The 8,899-nt window shown below is 36.3% G+C and overlaps 1 non-coding gene across 1 annotated transcript; it reads left to right on the top strand.

Moving 5' to 3' along the window:
* Positions 1–386: 386 nt before the first annotated feature.
* Positions 387–459, top strand: Trnak-cuu (transfer RNA lysine (anticodon CUU)). Its single transcript has one exon. It is a non-coding gene; the product is annotated as a tRNA-Lys (tRNA).
* Positions 460–8,899: the final 8,440 nt, after the last annotated feature.

An 8,899-nucleotide genomic window follows, 5' to 3' on the forward strand; every position in this document is an offset into this window, starting at 1 on the left:
ATGAAAGTCATAGCTGTGTCAGCCGTGGTTTACCAAAGATGGTGGAGGGTACTTTTACGGCCAGCACGGAAAGCTGTGCTCACCGCCTTGGTCTGCTCTGCCACCCAGAAAGCATGCTTACGGCTTGGAGATGTGGTCACTGCCATTGCCATCTCTCATATACACCAATAAATTGTTAGCAGAGTTATTTAAAAGCTGTGCGGTTTTTTGCCACTTATGCAGAGTCAGGAAACTTTTCAAAGGAGCTGGGCAATCTGCTTGTCTCTCGCAAATCAGAGTCCAACCGAGAAAAATGCTGTTACCAAGAAACCTTGCTCATCTCTGTTCTTTTGTTTCTTTAGGCTTTTGTTAAATATTTAGTGGAAGTTCTTTTTAGCCACGTGGGCGTCCGGCTAGCTCAGTAGTTAGAGCATGAGACTCTTAATCTCAGGGTCATGGGTTCGAGCCCCACATTGGGCACCATTTGTAAGGAGTACGGTTTTTCTGCCCGCCGCCTGGTCTTGTCCTGCTGCCACGCCAGCCCCAAATAATGCACAGAGACTCTGTATATGATATTATACTGTTGGCCAGTTACTACTTTCTTATCGGCTAGCTCTGTCTTAATTATTAACCCATTTCTATGTATTTCCACGTTTTCTTACCGAGAGCAGAGGAATGGAGTTTCTGTTCTCTCCAGGCTCTCCATCTTGACCTCTCCTTACTCCTCCCTATTTCCTCCTTGTCTCCTAGTCTCTCCTATCTTCCTTTCCTATTGGCCAACAGTGTTTTATTATTAACCAGTATGAGAAACATATATACATAATGGCATCTCCCATCAGGTATGTTTTGATGGAAGTTTCTGTTCTGTCTTAACCTTCAGCCTTTTAATCACAAAGTAAAAACACAGAGGCTTATATTAATAATAAAATATTTGGCATAGAGCTCAAGCTTATTACTAACAAACACAACTTAAAATAACCTGTAATTCTTATCTAGGTTTAGCAATGTGGCTTGATACCTTTCTCAGTAAGGTATTCTCATCTTGCTTCCTCTGCATCTGGCTGGTCAGTGCATCTCTCTGCCTTTTGTCTTCCTAGAACTCTCCTAATCTGGTAGCCCTGCCCATACTTCCTGCTTGGCTACTCTACTGGACAATCAGCATGTTATTAAACCAATACAAGTGACAATTCTTTGCAGTGAACAAGAATATTATCCCACACCAAGTATGTCTAGCCTCAGGGGCACACAACCATTGGTGAAACTAAGAATGGTAGGAATGAATGGCTCATATCCCTGTTTTAATGCAAAAATAAAACTGTTCAACATTAACTACAAAAGCAATAACTTACTCATGCAAGTTGTATGATTTGTGAATATTATTGATGTATCAGATTCAAGATTTAAAAAGCTGTACTTTAATCAGTAATATATACTTGTCAATCTATAGATTGACACATTGGTTTTACATATTAAAACTCAATTTTATGTAAACATGATCATAACTGGTCTTTCAGGTCAATAATATTTTCCTTATTCAGGGAGCATGGCACAAGGGAAAGAGGGAGGGTTTTGTTTCTGTTTTTATAGTCTTCTATGAGTTCACATTGTGGAGATGCATTTTCTCTTATAGTCCTATTGGAGATAATGGAGTTTCTCAACCAGTTTCTGAAGATAATAAGTAGTTGTTACTTCATTTCTGCAATTCACCTTTAATTTTTTTAAAATCACTCACAAATTTTAAATAACATACCAAACACACACACACACACACACACACACACACACACACACACACACACAAAATCCCATGTATTTGGGAAATACTACTCTAAGCCCTGGGGTATTTCAGTGTCTTACAATTTTGTACTGAGACTCATCAGAGTTTAAATGAAGGTTCAGGGAACTGATGAGCCATTCTAATGAATCACATTTTACTACTGTTTATTTTCTATTTTTCATATTAAGTTTTTTAATGCATATTAAGCAATTCAGTAAGGAATACATTTGGTTACTAGTAACTGACAATTTTGTCAAATAATATTGAAGCATGGAACTGTAGCTAAGCTAAATCATCTTGGTTATTTTGACTAATCTGTGTATTCACTAGCATATATAAGACATCTACAAGGGTCTAAATGCTGCTAGCATATGATTATTTTTGAGGCAAAGGATAGTGCACAAATTAATAAAAACTTTCAATGAAAGAAAACCCTTTAGCTAGAAGAGTAGAGATAAGTTATTTCTTAGAAAATAAAGTTAATATTTAACTCTTATGAGAAATATTTATTTTTCATTTTGGGAGACTATTTTATTAATTCAAACTGCAATACTATCGTAATATTATTTTTGTTGTTTTTTGAGATGGGGTTTCTCTGTGTTGCTTTGGAACCTGTCTTAGAACTTGCTCTGTATATCAGACTGGCTTCGAACTCACAGAGATCTACCTGCCTCTGTCTCTGCCTCCCCAGTGCTGGAATAAAGGCATGCACCACCAACAACTAGCCTTTCCAAATATTTTTATAGGAGTGTATTTTACCTATTATCTCCAGACTGGCAATACCTCTCTCTTTACTGTTATCTAGTAAATAGCAGAATATACATAATCTCTATATCTTAAAAAGTCATTAAAAACCAGGTCATTCTCATTCCTATGATGTTCCCAAGTTTCATAGAATATTATTGTCCCTCCAGTTGAAAACATGTAAAATGAAATCACTGAAATTATTCCAATAAAATACTTTATAGGCCATTTTCATTTGTTCCATATTGTGTTATGAAATTTTTTATTGCTTAAACTAAAAGTGGTAGGCTTGTAAGTCATTATCATTATAGGGAGGACTCCTCATTCCTTGCTCATTCAAGTTATATTTTAATGTTCTCTATTTCAACTTAAATTAATTATTGGCATTATTTTTAAAAGGACAACAATTTTAAATCATTTTTAAAATAAATGCTAACCAGTATTAGACAAAACACTATTTATATTGCAAATTCCCCATATACATATATACTTATAAAAGCTTTAATTAATATTCTCTCTCTTATGAATACATAAACACTGTTACATACCTGTGGTTATATTGATACCATAAAACCAAGTACCACAATATGACACTGGATCAAATAGGTGCAAGTATTTGATCACTAGTAAAGGCCTAGTGGATAGATGAAAAGCATCAGAACATAATGAGACATAGGTCTCTTACTCAGAAGGCTATGCAATTTTAAACTTATGAGTTGCTTATTTCTGAATTTTTCAAAATGTTATTTTCAAACTGTGATTGACCATGAGTAAGAGAAACCATGGACAGCCAACTTGTGGATAAGGTCAAGCTTCAGTACTTGAGATTAAATTTCACCTTCCTAATAGAAAAGGATGGCATTATTTTCTGTGTATAATTGCAAAATGAAGTCAATTTATACTTAATATTAGATGTTTATTTCTTCAAAAGCATAGGAATGAAATGATTTATAGTCAACATTGCAATAATTAAAGCATGTCTGACATTGTGTGATTGTTTTCTTTTAAAAATCTCCAGAGTTAAAAAAAAATAAGTTGCATTCACAGTATCATGTCTTTTATTCAATCATCATTCCTTTTTAATAAGGTCAAATGAACTGAAACAATTTGACAGTGAAGATTTTAACATTCCAACAAAGCAGAAATACAATTATCATTTCTAAAGTATGTTTATCTCTGGTCTGAACGATTTGCAGGGTACTTAGCATAAAGATACACTGTAGATATCAATGAAGATCTGTGACAGTTGGTTAGCTGAGGAACAGGAGTATCATAGACAGTGTACCTAACCCTCCTAGAAGGAAGGAAACCAGGACACTATATTTCCTGTCCTCCATTCTAGTGAAAAAGTTAGCAAAATAAGTTCATTGTCTCCCTGGTTCAGTTTACAGCCTCTCAGACAACATTGGGTGCACTGTATACAGACACAGTAGCCTATAAAATGCCATTATCTGGAGATCTGTGTGGAAAGTTCAGGAGTAATGAGCTTGTCAAGCATGAGCACCCAATCCCAGAAAAATCCCACACAGCTAAATATTGGGTGGCTTACGGGAAGGAATCATTAAATGGTACTCCCCTGAGAAGTTCTTCAAGAGCTTGACAGAAAAGGTAAGAAAATGCTTAAGAAATGCAGCCAGTCTGGGAAGACCTTTATCTCCATGAAACCAAGACTTTATGCAAAAGCAAACATTTAAAACTATGTGACAAAAGTACAATAAAAAAACACAAGTCAAGAAACAAATATTAATTTATGTTATCAATTTATATGTAAGCCCAAATGTAAATGAGATGTAACTTTGCCTCATCTGATTTACAGTGTACGTCTGGACTCACAGTTCAGCTACCATCATTTGATGGCAAGCAATTCCTTCCCTCATATTGACTCAGACTCTATGCAATAGACAATGCATGTGGCCATAATTGTCTGGGTATCTCATATCTCATGTTCTCTTGATTGAAGTGAATGTTCCACCCATGCTATATTATCATGTCTGCTGTTGTTATATACAATGAACATTGGAATCAATATAGAATGATTCCTGCAGCTTTTCCTTTTACCGACAATGCTCCAGCAACATAACTAGATTTTTATGGCACTATTTATTGAGCAGAAGTGAGACAAGATTGAGATCTTAGCCTTAACAAAGTAATGAAGAGCATTGGTCATGGTTAGTGAATGAAGAATTATGAAATATAAAGAAGTAAATATTAAGACACTCACTGCTCTAAAAACAATTCATTGCTTGAGATTAATTGTGGGGTATCTTTTTTCTTTTCTTTATTTTTTAATAATTTTTCAAGACTGGGTTTCTCTGTATTGCTTTAGAGCCTGTCCTGGAACTAGCTATGTAGACCAGGTTGGCCCCAAACTCACAGAGATCCATCTTACTCTGCCTCCCCAGTGCTGGGATTAAAGGTGTGCACCACAAATGCTCTGACATTGTGGGGTTTATAATGAATTTAAAACTATATTTCTTACAATTTAATAATAATTGGGAAAGAAAAGGAAACACTAATGTTGATTTTGTATCATACATGATACATTTTAATGTCACTTTCAGATTAAAAATGAGACTTAAAATGTCTACCATAAGCTTCAAAACAAACGCAAACTCAACAACAACAACAAAAAAGAAATTATATATATATATATATATATATATATATATATATATATATATGGAGGTGAAGGGGGTTTATAAAAAAGGCTCAATCCAAGGGAAATCTGGAATTTTTGTCAGGAAAGTAAAAGAAACTATGAGATATCTTCAAAGCAAGTAAGAGGAAAGTGTAATTAATGAAAGACTGACAATTATACACAACATGAATCCCAGTGTATGCTAACCAGGAGGAAAGCTGTATATATATAAAGATGTGGGTAAGAGGTAGGAGGTGACAATATATATTATACTAAGCCACAATAGACTGTGTTGCTACCTATTTGGCAAAAATCACAGCAACTACTCATTAAGGAATAGATAATATACTTTTTGGATTTTTTTATTTAATTTATTATTTTACATGTCGATCCCAGTTCCCTCTCCCTCCCTCCATTTTACCCTCTCTGCACCCTCACATGAACCCTGACCACCCTCCCCTCCCATCACCCCACCACAATTCCATGTAGGGCAATGCCATCCAGGTGAGGTCATGTAGATCTGTCAGGTCATTTGAAGTAGGGACTAGGACTTCTCTCCTGTTTCTAGGATAAGGCACTATCCCTCCATGGGGGATGTGTTCGCAAGGTCATTTGTGCACCAAATGCATTGTGCATTGTCGGTAAAGGAAAAGCTGCAGGAATCATTCTATAATGATTCCAATGTTCATTGTATATAACAACAGCAGACATGATAATATAGCATGTGTGGAACATTCACTTCAATCAAGATACATCCTGATTCCACTGTCTGAGGTCCCTTAGACTGCTCAGTCCTTCTAGCTGAGATACATATTCATGGTGCCTGAGTCAGTCCCATGCTGGATTCCCAGCTATCAGTCTGGGGGCTGTTAGCTCCCTCCCTTGTTCAGGTCAGCTGTCTCTGTGTTTCTGCAACCTGGTCTTGTCCTCTCTGTCTGCATCTGGATTCTAGTTTGACTCTGTGTTTAGTTATGGGTGTTTGCTTTTGTTTCCAACAGATATTAGATGAGGGCTCCATGGATTTGATAAGTTAGTTGTTGATCTCTCTATCCGGGAAGGGCATGATAGCCTTTCCACAGTTGCTCAAATTGTTAAGTGGCGGCAGTCTTGTAGGTCTCTAGACCTTTCCTTCGGTTCAGTTTTCTTTCAAACCAATAATGGCTCCCTCTTTTATGTTCTCTCTCTCTCTCTCTCTCTCTCTCTCTCTCTCTCTCTCTCTCTCTCTCTCTCTCTCTTCTGTCTTCTATTCCTACCCTGACTCAATCTTCTTAGTCCCACGTGTTTTTCCTCCTCCTCCCCCTCTCTCCCTCCTACCCTCTCTCTCCATTCACTGCCCCCCCCCCCCCCCCACTTCCCATGTGCTCTGGGGGGGACTTGTCCCATTCCCCTTCTGTGAGGCACTTTATATGAATCTCTTAGAATACACCTAGTATCCTAGTTCCTCTGGAGGTGTGATTTATAGGCTGGTGATCCTTTGCTCTATGTCTAAAATCCATATATGAGCGAGTACATACCATGTTACTCTTTTTTGTTACTGGGTTACCTAATTCAGGATAGTTGCTTCAAGTTCCATCCACTTGCCTGCAAATAATTTTATAATAATAAAAAGAATATGGAAGTACTGTAAATATTTATACCCTAAGTAATGTAGTTTCAAATAACCTGCTGAAAAAATCTCATTTAATTTTTCCAAGGTGTTGTTTTGTTCTTCTGTCTTCATGAAGCCATCTTTTTACATGGGCTTTGGTGGAGGTCATGGCACTGCACAAACAGGGCTAAAGTATGACTGGGGTGTTTGGTCCTTCCAGGCTTTACGAGATCGATTCCTAACTACCTAGCACAGCTCACTCAGTAATGCCCCTTGAAATACAATTTGGGAAGCATATAAGCATCGAAGACACTTGCTTCAAATATGTCCCTGACAGCAGCAGCCTCTACAGAGTTCCGAATGATGAACTTATTAATGGCCTTGTCCTTGGGAACCCACTTGGCACAGTTCCTACACATGGCCATGGCCCTTTTGGGGATGGCCATTGTTTTGTTTGTTTGTTTGTTTTTGTTGTTGTTTTGTTTTGTTTGGTCATCTTGAAGCCAAGACCGGAAAGAGCAGGATAGCCATAGATTTAAGCACACATGTATGGAAAACTGAAAGTCAAAGAAGGACATGGGATTATAACATTGTTATTGACTACTATTCTCTGTTAACATTCATTAGTCATTCACACAACAATGAAAAGCAGGGTAGGGGTCAGAGAGAATGGCCAGCAGATAAGAACTTACATTTTTTTTTCTGACTGCAGTAGTAAAGTTCCCAACACCGCCATATGGCAGCTCACAACCACCTGTCAATCCAGCTACAGGGCATCCAATGTCCTTTTTAAGACTCCATTGCATACATGTGGTATAGACTCATATAGACTTTTATGATTATGCATAATAAAATTCAAAACATTTAAATACAAAAGCTCTTCTTGTAATTAATAAATTATCCTTAGTTTAAAAAAAATGTCTATCTTTACTCAAACAAGGTAAAGTGAAACCAGCTATTTCTAATAACATCAAAATTAAATCCAGTGGAGTGTCAAAAAGTCTAATATAAAAAGGACAGAAAATATGAGTGTAATATGGTTTAAAATACTGAAACAGCCTGAGACTTGTGCTTTTATGTCATGAATTCTACTGCCCGATCACTATAAAAATAACCCATATAAAACGGAAATCATCCTCACTCATGACATTATGCTTCCTAGAAATGGCTTCTTGTTCAGCCAGTGGAAATAGAACTCCCCATGTATCAGAGCCACAAATTACAAATGTGGAAATGTAGTAGTTCCTACAGTTTAACTGCAACGAGATTGACATCTGGCAGCTACACTGCTGGGACTCTCCACTTGAGGGCAATTCATTGCTCATTTTTTAGGTTAGTATAACATTTTCCCTGCATAGCAGCTTGCTGTGTCTATGTTGTAAATTGTAGGAAGGCAGAAAAGAAAAAAACAAGAATTGTGGCAAAGTGAGAGAGCTCATGAAGAAAGCCACCATTTGAATTCCTTCCTTTCTCACCAGGATTATGTCATGACATTAGGTGATATGTGAGCATGTTTCTTACATACCACATGAAATATGAAGATAATCAAAATTTAATCATATGATTTTCAAGCTTAATACTGTCATAGCATTTGCATTTATATTTCATATACTAAGTACTGTATAGTTTTGATTTTAATAGTATATAATTTCTGACATTTATAAATAATGAAGTAATAGATGACATGATTGTCATAAGATCCAAGAATCTTGAGATATGCTTTCTGAAGTTCACAATGATGATTATGACAATAGTGTGTCTGAAAATCTATGAAGCTAAAAGCAATCATTTTATTCACCACAGTTCTTAAAATTAGAGACTCAATTGATATCCATCACACTACCTAGGAAAAGATAACAAGTGTTTGGATGAGGCATTTCGTTAAATAATGAAATGCATGGTATAGAGGCAATTTTAATATGTTAGACTAAACATTTACTAAAATGTCATGCAGGTTTAACAAGGATGCTAAATATCATCAAATGACTCCAGGCCAATGCTGTGCATGATATATCCATAAGTTAAGATGGTATTTTTACTTCATGGAATGTTCTCCACAGGTCTTGTCATTACAGCTCATATTAAAGCAGATGGAGTCATAAAGATAAATAATAGACTTCTTAAAATATTTGATTACACTAGTTCTATGAGAGCACAGATTCTTAACTGTAAT

Source organism: Phodopus roborovskii, unplaced genomic scaffold, assembly GCF_943737965.1.
Source record: "Phodopus roborovskii unplaced genomic scaffold, PHOROB, whole genome shotgun sequence".
NCBI lineage: Eukaryota > Metazoa > Chordata > Mammalia > Rodentia > Cricetidae > Phodopus > Phodopus roborovskii.